An 18186-nucleotide genomic window follows, 5' to 3' on the forward strand; every position below is an offset into this window, starting at 1 on the left:
AGAAGTACGGCATCGCGAATCAACCGTAAACGGCCCCACTGAGTGCCTGTACACCGCTCCCTGCCCACAAAGTACAACTCCCCGTAGGTGCAATGAAGTCACAATGCAACCAGTGAAATGTACAAGTCACCCATGCATGCCAACGAACAAAAGATTCACAAGAGGGGCCAATGGGAGCTGCAGGGCACAGATGGCACGAATACAGAAGCCATTCCAATGGACATGACCACAGTCCCCCCCCCGAAACGCACGCAAACACAGGCACCTGTGACCAGCAATATTCCGAAAATCACATCATTCCACCAGTCCACCTGGCTGACCGCCATCTGTTACACAAAACCCAATCCCCCGCCCCTGAGCATGACAACATTCAAACAGTCATATTGGCAGCCCCCATCCCTGACCTCACTGGGCTTCGTAGGCAAACGCGCCCAGTACAGTACCACGCAACTAAACTCCGAAGCTGGAACCCAATGCAGATCTCCTCACAATACATCGCTCCCCAAATAGGAATATGCCACATCACTTGCAAAGAAGAACGCTACACGGGCCAAATCAGAATAGAAATTTAATGCACAACAAAATCACCAAGCCCATACAGCCATTAGGCCATGAACTCCAAAACACATTTCACCATTGTGGGCTGCATCCGCAAGAAATGACCAGCCACTACTTGTGTGACGCCCTGTTCCATCATGGTACACAGAGCCACATTCACGTACGAAAAGGCAACATGGAAGCGCACAGAACCGCAGGGCCGTCCCTATGGGGAGGCACTAGTCCAGCTGAAAGGCCGAAATGTTGCTCCGAGCCACTAGTACTGCGTAAGGGCATGTGGCCCATTGGCGATCGTCCCATAAGATCGTAATGCTGCTCCACTGATTAACACGAAGCAGCAGGTGTCGGGAGTAAAAGCCATCTGCAGGAGTGGCATACAGATGGCAGTGGCAAAAGGGGAGGAGATACCTGTCAACCAAAAGAAAAGAAAAAGAACAGAATGGCCATCAGAACTACATTCGAACAACTCACTTCAATGATCACACTAAATCCACAGCCATAAGCATGCTAGCCCACTCCAAAGGATCATCACCACCCCAAAACCACTTGCGACTCATAACCATCTATATCGAGGTGTAAACACCATCACAAACGAGTGTATCTGTGCATGCGTCTGTCAAAACAGAATCCATCAGATGGGATTGGTAACGTGCATGGACACAAGTGTCTGAGGGCGCGTCGAGTCAGGGAGGGCTCAACAAGGCCAGATAGACGATGGTCCCACTATGGCAGCCCTGCATCACATAGCGCAGGGGAGGCGGATAGATTCCAAGAAGCCCTGTACATGGCAAACTCTGTATCAAATCACCTGCCCATGCATCCATTCATCATTCCCTCATCCCGGTATAAAAACGCCTGAATATTTACTCACATAACATTAGAAATATCCATTGAGTCTGTGCGTTATGCAGCCTGCAAAATCCACAGTGCCCCAGCCCGTAATTCCAGTGTTGTGAAGTAACATGTATTTGGGAACGTCCGGCCTCATCGCCCACGTCGCTATTGCGCATCCCAAACCATTCATATCAATCATTGCATCCTCGCCATGGCCCCTGTCTCAAGGACATTGAACAATAGAACGTTATATTTGCAGTCAGACCTGTGGGCATCTCCTCGCCGCTAGCTGAAAACCGAAAGCGCCGCCCTTCGAATTCCTCATTTGCAACATCACGTCGAAAAGGCATCTGTGGCCGTTTGAAATCACTAATTAATCCATCTAGTGCGGCTGTGTGTGGAAATGGCAACTGCCTTCACCCACAAATGGGACGCCCCGCCCGTCGTTGCAACTCGGTACAGTGATGCATGAGGGCCCACCGTTACTCGAGTACTACGTTCCACTGACCCTTCACAAGTCTTTTCGCGACTGCAAAGATAGTATGTGAAACAATGGGACCATAGCAGAATGAACATATCAACCAATGTTACACGGCCATCGGGTACAAATACATGATTGCAATAGCGCGATGCCATTCCTCGAATTGCAGCGTTGTGTGCGGGACGTGCTCGGCCCAAGGGGAGAGCAGTTTGCACAGGTGGAATGAATCACCACAGGTGGAGGCCATACAGCCTGAAAACACATAAATTGCACACCCAGTCTCCTCCCACAACCACACCCACTCCGAAATGCTACCGGCAGGACTCGCGATGTTGGCCCTGGGGGACCTGATAGCACTGCAAGTACTCCAACTCCAAGAAGAAGACGAACACCAACTACAACCGGCCGCACGGAGGAGACGCAGGAGGAGGAGGAGGGCAAGGCAGGGCTAGCAAGGGCCGCCAGCACAGCCACTACCACCACGCAGGCAGCCCGCAATCCCACGCCTCCGAGCACATCCGTTCAACCTCACTGATGAGCAGATCCACACCCTCTACCGTTTGGACCGGGACACCATAGCCGCCATTGTGGACATGACACAGGCTGACCTTGTCAGCATGATAGATAGCCCAACCGCCATCCCACCCCTACTGAAGGTGGTGTCTGTACTCCACTTCCTGGCCACAGGCACCTACTAGCACACAGTCGGACAGTTGCATGGCATTTCTCAGCCACTGTTCTCACGGACACTATTGCAAGTGCTCGATGCCCTCCTGCAGCACGCAGACGACTACATCTCTCTACCACGCTCGGAGCAGGAAATTACCAACACGAAAGTGGGATTCCATGCACTTGCCGGCATACCGGGTTGCATTGGTGCCATCGACTGCACCCATGTGGAATTGGTCGTCCCACATGCCATGGAGGCCCAGTACCGCAACCGAAAACAATTCCATTCCCTGAATGTACAAATGGTGTGTGACTCCAACAGGATCATTACACATTGTTGTGCCAGATTCCCTGGATCAACCCATGATTCTATGGTCTTGAGGAACTCAACAATACCACGCTACATGGAGCGACACGCAGGGAACAGATCCTGGCTACTCGGTGAGTCTCATTTCATGCATGATGATGTGGGGTATGTGATGCGGCAATGACCTGGCAGGAAGGGGGGCGGGGGGGGTGTGCGTACGTAGCAATGGCATTCCACATCATACGTTTCTCGTCCACATACAGGTGATGCTGGGTATCCACTGAAGAGATGGCTCCTCACACCAGTCCGGAACCCACGGGACCAGCATGAGGAGGACTACAACCATGCCCACTCACGTACCCGTGTAGTCATTGAACAGGCATTCGGCCTACTGAAGACTCGTTTCCGCTGCCTCAGCAGGTCTGGCGGGGCACTCCTGTACCGCCATGAGAAGGTTGCAAAGATGGTCATGACATGTGTCATGCTCCACAACATGTGCGTACGTAGAAATGTGCCCATGCCCCCTGACGCAGAACTGCAAGCACCTGATGATGGTCATGATGAGGGTGGGGATGTGGCAGCACCTCAAGGAGTCTGCGAGGCACCGGAGGGCCGTGACATTCGTCAGCATCTCATTGATGCATGCTTCTAGCACTCACGCCTGGTGGCTGATACATGGACACGGGACTCGTGGCACTGTGTGTGTCTGGTACATGCACAATATGGACTGTACGCCTATGATGGCCTAGTACACAAAGATCATTGTCCACACATCTCATTGGTTGATCGTGCATTGTTTATGGCATATGTGATATCATGTTGTACACCCTATCGACCCGCCACCCAAGTGAGCCCAACACACCCCCTCCACCCTCCTACCTCCCCCCCGAACACCAGTGTCCAAAGATGCTCATTGTCAGTGGGCTGTCGCTATTGCAAGCCCCCTCTGCGGGTATCAGGGGCACCCCTGCCTGTGGAGCGCAGGTTCCTCCCAGATCTACGTTGGGGGCTGCCCTGGATGGAACTTGCAACGGATGATGTCTCTGCCTGCTCACGTCCATGCATGTCCCTAAGGGTTTGCGAGAGCTCAGTGAGCACACGACGCACTGCGGCAAGTTCGGCACATACGTCTTTGGACGTCGCATGCAGTTCCCCCCTCAGGCTCTCGGTGCTTCTCTCCATTTGGACTCTCAGGCTCTCGGTGCTACTCTCCATTTGGACTCTCAGGCTCTCGGTGCTACTCTCCATTTGTGCCCTTAGTGTCTCTTTACTCCTCTCCATTTCTGCCCTAAGTGTCTCAGTTGATGTTTCTATGTCTGCCTTAGTGCCCCCACATTCATCGGCATGGTCCTTGAGGAGCGTGGCCAGTTGCTGCTGTTGCACGATTAACTGGTCGAGGGACTGTTGCCTCTGCTGTGCCATGGCCATTTGCGGGGGTGTCACAGAGGGGCTGTTGACCTCATGTTGCCTTGCCACAGGGCTTGTGGGGGATGGCCAGTCGTCGTCTTGTGGGTGCCCCTGCGTGGTATCCTCATGTTGTACGGGATGGGACAGACAGGGGGATTGGGACAGGTCATGGATGGATCTGACTTCGACATCCCCGTCTTCTGTGTCGGAGCATGCTGCCATCAATGGGGTGTCACCTATGGTGCTGCTGCCACCAGAGGCAGTGCCTTCTGTGGCATCCGTTGGGGGGACCTGTGGTGGTGGTGTTGTGGGCATGCTGGCTGCTGGGGTGCCTGTTGATGTTCCCTCCTCTGTGCTGCCACCTGATTTGTGCTGCTGCCGTGTCTTGATGCGTGCAGCTGAGGTGGAGGGTCTTTGGCCGTTGGTCTTGGCCCTCTTTGCAGGTGTGCTGGTAGGGGTGTCCTGATGCTCGTCGTTTGGATCGGACCCTGTGGTGGAGTAAAGGAGGGCGAGGGTTATTAATGGGTCTGTGGGAATTGGAATGGCATTGTATCACATGCATTGGGGTGGTACCTGAGGGTCATTTGGGTCGGGGCCTTGGAGGTGCTTTCATTTGTGTGTGGAGTGAGGGTGCAGTTGTTTGGCAGCCTGCAGTTAGGGTGTGCCTGCTGCACGTGTAGTGCGTGTTTTAGGGGTTTTTAATTATTTATGTATTTATTGTGAGTTTTAAAGTGCGCTATCAGGCCGATGTGTGTGGACGTTCTCCTGGACATGTGTTTCTGTTGCACTATGTGGACACATGGTACTTCACATGATTGGACATTGTGGATTTAGCATTGTTTTATCTGGCCCACCTACCTGAATCTTCGGATGTCTGCACTCCTTTCTCCATCCCTCCGACTCCCTCTATGCTCTCCATTCCGATGGTGGAGGCACAGATTTCTTCCCAGGGGGTCAACTTGATGGGTGATTCAGGACCTCCCCCGGTGGCTGTGGCAATGTTGCGGTTGGCAGTGAGTATGCTGCGGACGCGTATCCGCAGGTCGTCCCATCGCTTTCTGCATTGCTGTGGGTTGCGGGGTGCGGTCCCCACCGCACTTACCCGCTGTGCCACCAGAGCCCATATGGCCTTCTTGTTCGCAAGTGCCGTCCTGGTCATTTGCGTGGAGAAGACGACGGCAGCATTCTCCTGGAGGGTCTCTGTTAGCACGGTGAGTTCCTCACGGGAGAAGTGGACCTGCCGCTTGCGGTCGCACGCTTTCTTCGCTACTTTTCCCATTTTTCTTGGTTTCGCTAGGGTGGATGACGGGTTGGGGTGTGTCTCAGGGTAGTGTTTTTAGTGGTTGTGTGGTTTTTGTGGTTTTATAGGTGTACGGCGGGATGTTTCCCGTTCCGGGCCCATGTTTTTACTTCCGTTTCCGTATATTTCCGGTCACCGTACTTTCCGGTAGGCGCACACTGCGGTGTCCGCTGTGATGGGTGGCGGTATTGCACCTAGGGCGCCGTACGGCGGCGGTGTGGGCCGTTTTGGGGTCATTTCCGCCATCGCGGACTTTGCACTTCCGCCATGCCGTGGTGCTCGTGCCCGATGGGTCGGAATGGGCCGCACTTTGCTCCTTCGTGCAATGCCGGAAACGCTATTTACGCTGTGGCGGTCCGGTCAGTCACTTTCCGCCAGGGTCGTAATGAGGGCCATTGTATTTAAATGAATGGTTAGCGTGTTACATATATGGGTTACATTTCTTATGTATTACTACATATAATGTGTATGTGTGTTGCTTTTTGAATTTGTTAAATGTTCCTATGTTATGATATAACAATCAAACATACCCCCCCAGAGTTTTTAGGTAGTGGTACTGTTCTCTGAACATGTCCGCGGACATTAAAAGAGTTCGCGGACATCAAGTTCAGTATGTTCCATATTACATGTACATAAAGTCAAAGTTATTATTGTTAAGTTGCGCTACTAAAAACCTATGAAATTCAGTGAAAAAACTTTGTTAAAGGGACGTTATGGTTCCAAGTAAAACCGAAAAACCCTAGAAATTCACCAGTTATGGTAAGCTAAGCAACCATAACTCGCGCCACCACCGTGCACTGATTTGGCGGACCCTTCAAATCCGGCGGTAATAGCGCTACCGCCGGATTTAAGGGTTACCGCCAAAGTCGTGATCAGGCCCAATGTCCGGTCCGCGGACACACTTCCCTGTTCGCTCCACGGACAGTGTCCTGATTGGCTAATTGGCTTGCGTCATGTCCGCGGACATGCAACGTGTTTGCTGATTGGATGGTGAGGAGCGTGAAGTGCGTCAGATTTTTGGAAACTCCTGCCATCTTGGATTCGCGGACAGCGGCCGATGTCCGCAGACATTGCGGTAAAAACATATGAAAAAACACATCATTCCACTTGTCAAACTTATCTAATAATCTCTGGGGAGGTGTGGGGTGATGAGGATGGGATGGAATATGGCTGCAAGAAGCAAAAGAAATGGGTGTTTTTTGCCGCGAAAGTCTGCGAACAGCCCTGTGAAAGTTCACGAACACCTTAGCATTACGGGGTTGGTGAAATGCAGTTCTTGGATGGCTTATAACTTTGGCGCCACTTAATGGAACGGCATGAAATTTTGCTTGTATATTCCTGGGCTGATTCTGAGTGAGTAGGCACAGTTTGGTGGGATTCTGTTATGCATTTTGTTGTGTACTCTTTGTTTAAGATACAGGGGTCTGGCTACGGCCATTGTGTGTGCATTATATGGAATGTTTATTTCAATGACTGTTAGTGACTGTTGCCAGGGGTGTCGCTGCAGATTGCAGGCAGGTGAGCAATTAGTCTGCACTTGAAAGAGCTACAGCTTGCTTTGCAGATTGCACCTATGGAATTCTTGTTTGTGTTTATAATACTAAATAAATCAATTACATTTCCCTTGTTAACAAAATGCTAAGGCCCTTATACATGTATGTATTCATTCGTTAGGGTTTGTATAGTGATCACATTGGAGCTCATTTCAAATAAATGCTTAAATTATATGGAGGGGCACGCTAAATTCCCCTGTAGGCAATTTTTGTAATTTGCACTTATTTACAAGTCCCCACTGCGTAAATGAAGGAGTTAAAGACATGCTTAGCCTGTGTGTGGTGTTCGAAGAGAGCAGAGCCGAAGTAACATTTCCACCTCCCTTTTCCCCTATGCCTTCAAAATTTATTTGGTTTTACACCACGTGCGGGTGCGGAATCCAGGGTATTCGCCACTTCTTCCCAAGGGCGATCCACTCTCTGTGGGACTAGGGACTTCAGCCCATTATGCAACACTCTGCCTAGGGGTCAGACAAAGCGGGATCCCACTGGGGGTGATTCCCTTTGGAATAAGGTATGCCAAGTTAATACTCACAAACCACCACCTGTCCATTCAAACCCAGTGTTTGTTGGCTACATGGGGAATGAACATATCAATATTACTCAGGGGCCCATCAAGGATGGTGGCTGGAGAACAGACCTGTACACATCACCGTAGCTGGAGTATCACACTGACCAATGGAATCTCCATCCTTCTTCCAACTCATAGCTAAAGGACTGGAAACCAGACAAAGCAGGAGAGAGCTGCCACCAGAGAGGGGAAAATGACTACCAGAACCTGAAAATATACTGTAGGGTCCAGGCCATATACAAAGGCGACCCGGTTTGGAAGCAACAATCTGGATGCATTTAAGTACCCGGATTCCCAGTCGCTTGTCAAGCATTTTATTAACTGTATACCCCTCATAACCCGATCGCATCCCCACCCCTATACCTCCCCCAATCAGAGAGGTGAAAACCAAAACAACCTTTAACCCAATTGAAAATAGTGGCAGCATCACCTGGGGGTCCGTGTGTTGGCTATGAACGGCAATGCTTTCGAATTGGGGTATTGACTAGGCATTATGTGGTGCATAAAGTAATCTTGTAAAACAGAACTAGAACGTGGATGGTCCGGTAGAACAAGTGGTCTGCAGACGCATCCATTATCCGGGCAGGAATCCGCACTTGATCCTAATGGATAGTTGTCTAGAAACAGACCAAATTGACCACAGCAGTTGGGCCATATTTTGGTTAGCCCGGAAAGTGTTCATCAATACAGTTGGAGGCCTCCTCAGGGATGGTAAAGAAGAAGACTTGATTCAAATGTTTAATCCTAAATTTGGCAGGGTAAAGCATTGAATATTTAACTCCCAGATCTCGCAGCTTCTTCTTGGTGACCTGAATGGTTTTACACTCTTGTTGGACGGCTACTGAATAGTCAGGGTAAAGCTGAATTCTAGAGGAGCCAAGGAAGCAATCTCCCTTGGCTCTCGCTGCTCAAAGAAGAGAATCCCTATCACGGTAGTTCAGCAGTCTTGCTATGAATGGACAGGGAGGGGCACCCAGCCTGGGTTTCACCGTTAGGGAACGGTGGGCCCTCTCTATTGCAAACTGCGAGGAGAGTTTTGGAGAATCCAGAAGTGAAAAAATATGCGTTCGACTTAGTCCTCAATAGGGCCATCGATCTTATCCTCGGGCACCCCAAAAATACGAAGGTCGTTGCGCCTGGAGCATGATTCCAGGTCCTCGTTCTTTTTGCAGACATCCAGCACCTGCCTGGACAGGGCAGTAAACTCTGTTCGAAGGGCAACGATATTATCCTCAGCCACTTCGACCCTGGACTCCAACTCTGTTACCATAGCATCAGTTTTGTCCATGTGAGCCTTGATTGAACATATAGTTCCGCTCATAGCGTCCAGTTTTGAATGAAGAGCAGTGAATCCCTCCTGCATGTATTCCATAATTTTTTGCAATTCAGTAGTCCTGGGGGGTGATGATATGGATGCCTCTGGCTCGCCCAGGGGTTCACTTGGTTTCGCCACAGATTTTGCGAACATGTTGCTAGAGCTTTGCTTCTTATTAGCTCCTTTGGTCATGATCCTGCCTGATAACGTGAGTGGCAGGGTTGTTCAGCTTCCAGGGGATCTGCAGTCACAGGTTCGAACCTAGTAAGGCAGCCCAGGGGGTGGTGGTATGCAGCAAGTATAACCGGCTTAATCCTCAGTGAAGTGGTAGGGTGCAGAAGTATGCGGCTCAAAGCACTGCAAGGTGAGGTAGGTCTGATGTAGGGATGATAAAGTGGTAGGCCACCGCAATGGGAGAAAAGTATAAGATATACACAGCAACCAAGGGTGAAAGTGCACGGTCCCTATGTAAGCCATCTGAAGAGAGTCTAGTAGAAGCAGAGTCCAGCCACCAGAGCAGAGCAGGGTGGCCAGCAGCAGCAGTACAGCTGAATATAACCAGTGGGGTCAAACCAACCCACCACCGAGTAGACTGTGACCTCCAATGTATTACAGGGTGACATATGGTAAAGTCACTGGTCGTGGGGTCAGTACGCGCCCCCACAGGTAGCTGCAACCCCACTACAGATGGGTATTAGGTCCTAGGACTGCATAGAGGACATGAGCCAGTGAGGGGGTCACTATGATGTGAGTTCCCCAGACCACCACAGCATGCAGGGACCCCACAACTTCATCAAGACAAGAGATGTGCTGACCCAACTGTCGGGCACCAGAGCAGAGCACCAGAGCAGGAGTGGGTAATGCAGTAGCTGGGAGAATTGGCACAATAGGAGCATGAGCGGTGGACCAGTTAGAGTAGCAGTGTACAGTTGGATGCCACTTGCCAAAATGCCTAAGTTATTTAAATTATGCGTAGAGCAACAGAGTTCGCCTAGTATTGTCCTTTGGTGTGGGGAGCCAATTTCCGCCTCTGTGCTTCCCCAATATTGCTAATGTAGCCACAGGGCCAGGTTGTCAGATGTGTAGCACAGCTTGCGTTATTGTTCACCGAAGGACGCCATACCTTATGACCCAGTGGAGGGACAATGCAGCACTCCAATGTCCCGTCTCCCTCTGCCGCTGTCTGGCCGTCGCTGTAATCCAATGGGTGTCCGCAGGTCAAGTCGGGGGTACCCCTCGCTGCGGGGCCTCCAGCAGTCCGCAGCTCAGAGCTGGTAGGGCCGGGCGGGCGCAGTTCGCACCCTCAACGAGAGCCGAGAGTCCGGCCCCAGCAGCAAGTTGCCTGATGTATCCCGGCAAAAGTTGAAGTCGGCAAAAGTTGGAGTCGGGCGTGGGCACCCCAGGATATCCGGGCAGAATGTCTTGTTGCAGGGAGGTCCACAAGTTGAGCTGCCGCAGTGCGGGGTGTTTTGGACAGGGGCACACAGTTCTATGAGAATGTTGCCCCTCCCCCAACCAGGCCCAGCAGCCCCATCACTTGCGTGCTGCGAAGTCCACACCCTGTGGAAGCCCGGTGTCGGGCACCGTGGAGAGACCAGGCGGTCATGTTCCAAGGACACGGCACTCTGGGGGACTCCATCAGACCACATACTTTCAAACAGAAAGGCAGCACCTACACGGAAAGATCAGCAGAAAGGATCTCCCTCAACTCAGAGCTACATGCTCCGGACGGCATTCTGTTCGAGTGTAAAAGCTCCCCAGCTGCTATGATTTTGTTGAGGCGATGGCTGCTGCTAGCACCCCCACACTAGAAAGTGTTCCAGCACCACTGGCTTCACAAAGCACAACTGCACAAGGTGGTATAGCACCAACCCAAGAAGTCTGCTGGGGTAAATGAAGTTGAGATGGCAGCAGGGGAGTAGACAACCAAAGCCCATATGGGACTGAGAGGGGGACGTCCCACCACAAGTATGAGAAAATGCCAGAAGGGCTAAGAATAGGCAATTATTGAATTGCCAATACTGGCCCAATTGATCTATTTTTCTTTGAATCAACTGTTTCATTTCGTTTTCTGAACTACCAAAAACATGTGAACCTTTGGGTATACTAAATTGAGGTTGTGGGATCGTTATGAATAATGTGCGCTAGTTTCACTCTTGTGTTATTCTCGAAGTCACAAAGGTGGCAGTGAATACTCTCTTCCCTCAAACTTCCGACAAAGTTTGATATCAGTACATACAGAAAAATTGAATGTGGGAAGGTAATGTCTCTTTTAATTTTTTTATGTTGTAGACAGCCGACACGTGTTTCGACCACAGGTCGTTTTCAAGGCTGTAAATGAGTTCACCCATCACAATTGGTTCAGTATTCCATATATATGCACATCACATAATTATTCAAAAAAAATATATATATAATGTTTCACCAATGTTAACAAAAAAATGAGATATTCATATATCAAATCAATTCAAGAAAACCATACCATATTGTGTCAAACATCAGGTCAGAATGGAGGGGTATGTTCAAGATGGTTGAAAAAGTTGTTGGAAAGATGTAAAAAAACATAAGTTAGCATCCAATCTCTCTATCCCTATTCATACACACGGGACTCAAGCCCCACTATATACTTTAAATAGTCGCTTTAAATTGTTCCATCATGCACACCAATGTGACTGTGGCATGCGAAGCTATCATATCAGATCCAATATGTTAATAGTGATATCCATGATCAATGATATCATTAACCATTCCAAATTGTGTGTCTAAAATTGTTCCCTCAAAATTGCTTCTTATTAATTGATATAATGTGCTCAAAAGTAATTAAAGGTGCCACTCTGTTGACATGCAGAACTAATCTATAACAAGCTTACCCTCACACTTGCTTATTAATCTCCCTCTCTTGAGCTAGTTGCTTGACAGATGTCCAAATGCACTTTAATAGCAGCCTGGTCTCAATCACCATCTAATATATTGAGTAGATGCCAGAAAACCAGCAACTCCCCATCCCACTTTTTGGGAGAAGTAACCTTAGTCTAAAAAGCATCTTAAAATACTTTATTGTCTCTTTCTATAGGGCAAGGCTAGCCATAGGTATGTTTTGGACTGAGGACGGAGCTTTGTTTTGAGACATCCTGACGACCACCGGTTTCATATTTCATTGCTTAGGGAAACCATCTTAGACATAGGGACTACAAGATTTATATTTTTTATTTGTGTTATGTCAACTACATATTTAACAATGTCCTTGGGCCTGACTCCTATATCTGATCTACCACAGCCAGAAGGACATTTGTTAGCATAAAACAAATTGATTCCTATGGAATCTGCCTGCTTTTAATACTTGCAAAAAGCAGGCGGATTCCATAGGAATCCTTTGGTAATGCTGCCTGACATCCGTAAATGGCCGGTGGAATTTACTCATTTTGTACCGAGGTGTGCAAAAGGGAGGTGAAAATGCATGTTCACCAATATTATATGCCTCACTTTGGAACTCTGCAGTGCAAATGATGAAAATTGCCTGGGGGGACCAGCTTGGACGTAAGTGACAATGGGGAGCCCCTACTGGCAATTTACCATTTATTAAAAAATAGCTCCATTGTGTTGCCACCTCTGATGTAAGCAAACTCTGTTTCCTCATATCAAATAACAAACCACAATACAACTGTATATGATTTAGTCTGATACACTGTACAGCCTTGGTGGAAATACCACTTCAACAACTACAGGTGATTTCTACTGGATTCATGTACACCAAATAAGTTTCAGTGCATTGAACTGTATGTGCCCAATAGCAAAACATTCTACTGTGGCAAATGAAACCAGAACTGCAATCCAGAGAAACGTTCGGCATCACAATTAAGTAGCTGACAAAAGACATCTGCGAAAATCTGGATCGAGTCGAAGGCATGTGTGAATAGATTATTGGAATTATGACCAGGGAGAACATTAACTAGTTCTGGTTGGCAAATAATACAATTCAATTAGCTTCTCAAAATGACACAAGAAATAAACCAACATTTTTTTAGAAAATACAACTCTGGAGCTGCTAGTATCCAATGGGAATTACAGAGAACTTCAAGAAAAGAAATACAAAAAATCTGTGTATGATTTGTCAGATGTAAAATGCAACATACTGTAATGAGATTGTGTGTGTCATGCTTCGAACATAAGTAACAACATCACCAAATTGTGTCTCCTTTCCAGTGCTGCCAGACAATAAGGCTTCCTCTGTAACAAAAATTACTCACATGGACATTTTGCAAATTCAAACTTGAAGATTAATCAGGGTTTTTCCGGCACCTGGGCTGTGCCATTACATTGGGTAATAATACCAACTATGAACACCCTGAATAGATGATTGAACTTCCTTGGCCAATGGACAGTTCTATTCATCCTTGTCACCCTACACATATCTTTGCCAGCATTGCCTCTTTCGGCTGGCTGCCTCTTCCTCTGCCCAGCAGCTTGTCCTACTTCCCCGTGGCTCATCTTCGACTCCTCTTCTCATTGCAGAAATAGACAGAGGACTTCACATGTGAGGCCACCGAGAATGTGTAGCTTGGCAGTCATTAAAAGACCCTAATTCATGGAAAGATTTGCGTGGAAAATAGGGGGCATGTGCTCGAAATCATCAAAAATTTCCAAAAAAGGCCAAAACAAGCAGAACATTGGGCACCTTTTCGAAGGGGCTCAATGCTTGGGAGCACAGGGTGGGTGATGTAAGGTCATCCTCCCACTCAGTAACCAGGTCTAATATGATATGACAACTTCCATAGTTGGGGGGATTTCACAGCCCACGCAGCCATGCTGCCCACACCAGGTGTTGGCAATCATGACAGCACACCCCTCAGTCCGCCAGCACAACTACATGCCCAGCACACCTGCAGAAAGGCAGCCCGTGGTACAAGATTTTTTATGGGGTGGCGCACTTCCCTAAAGTGCTTGGTGCAATTTATTTCACCTATGTGGCTCTATGCCCACCTAGGACCACAGAGCACATCTATCGCAATCGCAAGCACTGGCATTTCATGAACGTGCAGGTTGTATGTGATGGCAAGGGTATCATTACTTCTGTATATGCAAACTATCCAGGGTCCACCCATGAAAGCTTCATATTCAGAATGTCACCCCTACACCGGGCCTTGGAAGCTAGGAGGCATGGCAATACATGGCTCATTGGCGAGTAAAAATGCCTCTGCACATGCATGCACGTCGCACAGAGACAAATACACAGCAATGACAAACATGTTAACCTCTACAGGGGACAGTGCCTACCCTCTTAGCACCTGCAGGATGACGCCAATACGGAACCCTGACACACCACCCCAGGTAAAATACAACACAGCCCATATTGCAACTCGGGAATAGTGGAGCACACATTCGGAGTGCTCAAGTCGTTTCCGCTCCCTTGACAACTCTGGTCGTGAGTTGCTTTATCCACCATCCTAGTGTGCAGGATCATTGTGGCAGCATGTGTCCTGCACAATGTTGCAATACGGCACGGTGTACCAATGGACATGGTGGTGCCCCCACATCCCCAACCACATGCACGTCACTTGCGCATGGTAGGGCAAAGGGCATGTGGTGAGGCTGCCTTTACCCAGCTTGGGGCACACTTTTTCACCTAAAATCCAACCCCTGTAGAGTGCACACATTCCTGGCACACTGCAGGTGCCATTCAATGATCTCAAAGGGCCAACACTCTGGGCCCACCAAACCTCCCTGATAATGGGCCTCATTACACGGTAGGCGGAAGCCATGGCGCTATTAGCGCTATGGATACCTCCTAACCGCATTCCAGGTCCGTGTTCCCAGAATAGGGACTTACCGGGTCATTCCGACCTTGGAGGACCTGGTAAGTCCCCATTCCGAGAACCATTCCCCATTCCCATTTGAGCCCCCATAGGGCTCATTCAGAATGGGGAAGTAGCTAATAACGGTACCACAATTTGCGGTACCGTTATTAGCTCTGAAGTCCCTTAAGGGGTCCCGTGTAATGAGGCCCAATGTGTCCTTCAAAGCACTACATTGTGAGCATCCCTTAGTACTAAAAATAATTATTTATTTTGGCTTTCCAAAAGAAACACATAGATGAGGAACTATGCCACTACCAACATGCCAGACAAGACATCCAATGTCCTGTGTGTCACATAAACCGTCCCATATGTATTTGCAATATCATTTGCATATAAACATCGCACAACAGCCCTTGGCCATTGCAGCGGTGTCACAGAAGGCTTACTGAGTTACATAAGTGCTTGTCAAAACATACATGTTGCCTAGCCCCATGTTGCAGGGTGGCAGCATCATGCAAATGCAGAAAGTCAATTTAAGTGGCTGTGGCTAGGAGGGGAGGGATGTGGGAGGGGGAGGACAACAAGGGGGGGCATACACATCACAGGCAACCATTGGGGGGCATACACAACATCACAGGCAACTATTGAGGTGTGGGGGCAAACACAACATCACAGGTGACATGGGGTGGGGAGGCATACACAACATCATAGGCGACCATGGGCGGGGGGCATGCACAACATCACAGGTGACCACGGGGGGCATACACAACATCGCAGGTGACCATGCGGGGGTGGGGGGAATACACAACATCACAGGCGACCAGGGGTGGGGGGGCATACACAACATCACAGGTGACCATGTGGGTGGGGTCTGAATGCTGTAAATCCCACATGACCTTCACCAGTAAGTCTGTCTGATGTCTGATGGAGGGCATGAGGAGTGACTGATGGAGGGCATGAGGAGTGTGGACTTTGAATGGTGCAGAATGTCTCCTCCGGGACAGCAGTGACTGCCACATCACGGATTACTGGAACAACATGGGTGAACACAACACACACATGCCATAGAAAAACAAGGTATCCGGTCATCTTTTCGAATACGTATTTTCGAAACACCATTATGTCGAAAACATTTTGGCCACATTTTTTTTTTATGAATACATATTTTTTTATTTTTGTTTTTTTGTTTGGTAAGTAAAAATAAATGTGTTAAAAAAACAGGGGTTTGGGGGAACCCCCCATTTTAAACATAACATAAAAATAAAAAAAAATTGAAAAAATGTTTTTCGGCAAAATTGCGTCGACATAATGGCATTCGAAAATATGCCATTCGAAAAAATCACTATAAACCGAAAAACAAAGCTATGATTACCTGCACATGCCACCCGGTGCACCCCCATGCAAACAGGCTAGATTAGTTCACCAGGCATGCCTGCACATACACCACTACACATGTATAGTCCCTGAGGAGTTAATGACACACCTCAAGGGCAATGAATACAAAAAATATCAAAGACCACAACCAGGAAAGGGCAAAACAAAATATGACATGCCAACATCTGGACAGGTGGTGGGGGGTGAAAAAAAGAAAAGGAATGTCCATCTTGGACCGGGGGGTCCACCCATGAGGGGGAAAGGGCAGGGTGCACGTCAACAACCACTTGTGTGGAAGTTGAAAAACCAATTCCCTCCATGGGTACATGGACCACACGGCTATCATGGATTGGACGGGCTGTCACCACCTTCCGGTGTAGAATGCTAAGGTGGTGGTGTTAAGGGAGGTTGACCATGGAGCATGAAGCCTTGAAGGTCTGCATGCAACACCTCACGGGATGCACAGAGTTCCTTCGAGATGGTAGGACTCAATGGTTGCATCTGCTGTTGGCACTGTGTACTGGGGGCTGCCTCTCGCACTTCCATTCAAGCTCTGAGGGTCATTAATTCTTGCCTCAGGGCTGCCCTGTGGGCCCAACCCTCTGGAGGAAGGGATGCCTGCAGAGACCTCAGGTCGGCCCATTGGCTCCTGTTGCTGGCCACCATGTGCAGCCTGTGTGAGTGGCATGTGGACCGCAATGTCTGCAGCTGGCGCGCTACCTGTGTTTCTCGTGACCATGTGGAATTGGCCACCTATCCATGCCCTGAGCCAACACCTCATAGGAAGTGGCCTGTTGCTGTGCAACACGCAACATTGACTGCTCCCACAAATTATCCCCAGCCACTACACGTCCACCACATGTGCGTGCCCCATGACTGTTGGACCCAAGGGAGCACGGCCCTTGATGTGAAGCCGCTGTCTGTGGCTGCAGTACTGCATCCCTCCCTTGGTCATCCATCCCAGGTTTGGAAGTCAATACAGTGGAGCGTGGCATTGCAGCCGTAACCACCACTGACAGACGTGGCAACACTAAAAGGCCTTGTGAGAGGACATTACCCCCTGCAGACGCACAGGGTACATCAGCACCATCACCTGATGCACTCACCTCTGACAGCAGACAGGAATGGAGGTCCAGCTCACCTCCATTCCTGTCTGCTGTCAGAGGTGAGTGCATCAGGTACTCATACTGAGTCATACCCCAGTCGGACCTTAGCACCAGTGGATTCTCATGGCCTGCCACAACATGTCCTCCACTGGTGTTGTCTCAGGGTTCAGGCTCCCGTTCCTCCTCTACCTCCTCCCCTGAATCTGGTGGCTCATCACCTGCACATGGACACATAAAGACATGAAGAATCATGTTAATTGCTTCTGCTTCATGCATTGCCATCACAATGTTGTCCTGTAACACATTTACATGCATGTTAACATGCCATTATTTGCATTCATACACTATGTACAGAAATGATATGATATGATATGATATGGCATTTGTAACGCGCCTATACACAAGTGTTTCCCAGAATTCATGGCATCTGCAGACTTGCTACCACATCCCTTGTCCCTGACAATGTAGCACTGCAGAAATTCCCAACAGAAATGTATGGTATCCCAGGTGTGTGATGTGGAGAGAGTGAGGACACGTGCTTGGAGATAGGAAGAGGGGAATCTGACACACAAGAGGGACATGGCCATGCACCCATCGGGTTGAGGGTCCAGTGTGCCAGGTCAACATAGATGAGTCCAGACTGATTTCTTACAAAGGGACTCAGTGCCATAGCTTTGGCACAGATTTGAACGGTGTAGTGACATTTTAGGACACTCATGGCACAATGTCCTGCACGCTGACAGTGTGCATGGAAGGTATGTGTAGTAGGAAGCCACCTTTAGACATGTGTGGATGGAACATCTTCTACATGCAGTGCATGATGAATATCACATGCTTCAGACACAAGCACTTGACTGTCATAGCTGAGTCACTGACATCACTGATGTAAATAGCCAGATGCCACGTTGTGTTGGCA

Source organism: Ambystoma mexicanum, chromosome 7q (assembly GCF_040938575.1).
Source record: "Ambystoma mexicanum isolate Mex_15411 chromosome 7q, UKY_AmexF1_1, whole genome shotgun sequence".
Taxonomy (NCBI): domain Eukaryota; kingdom Metazoa; phylum Chordata; class Amphibia; order Caudata; family Ambystomatidae; genus Ambystoma; species Ambystoma mexicanum.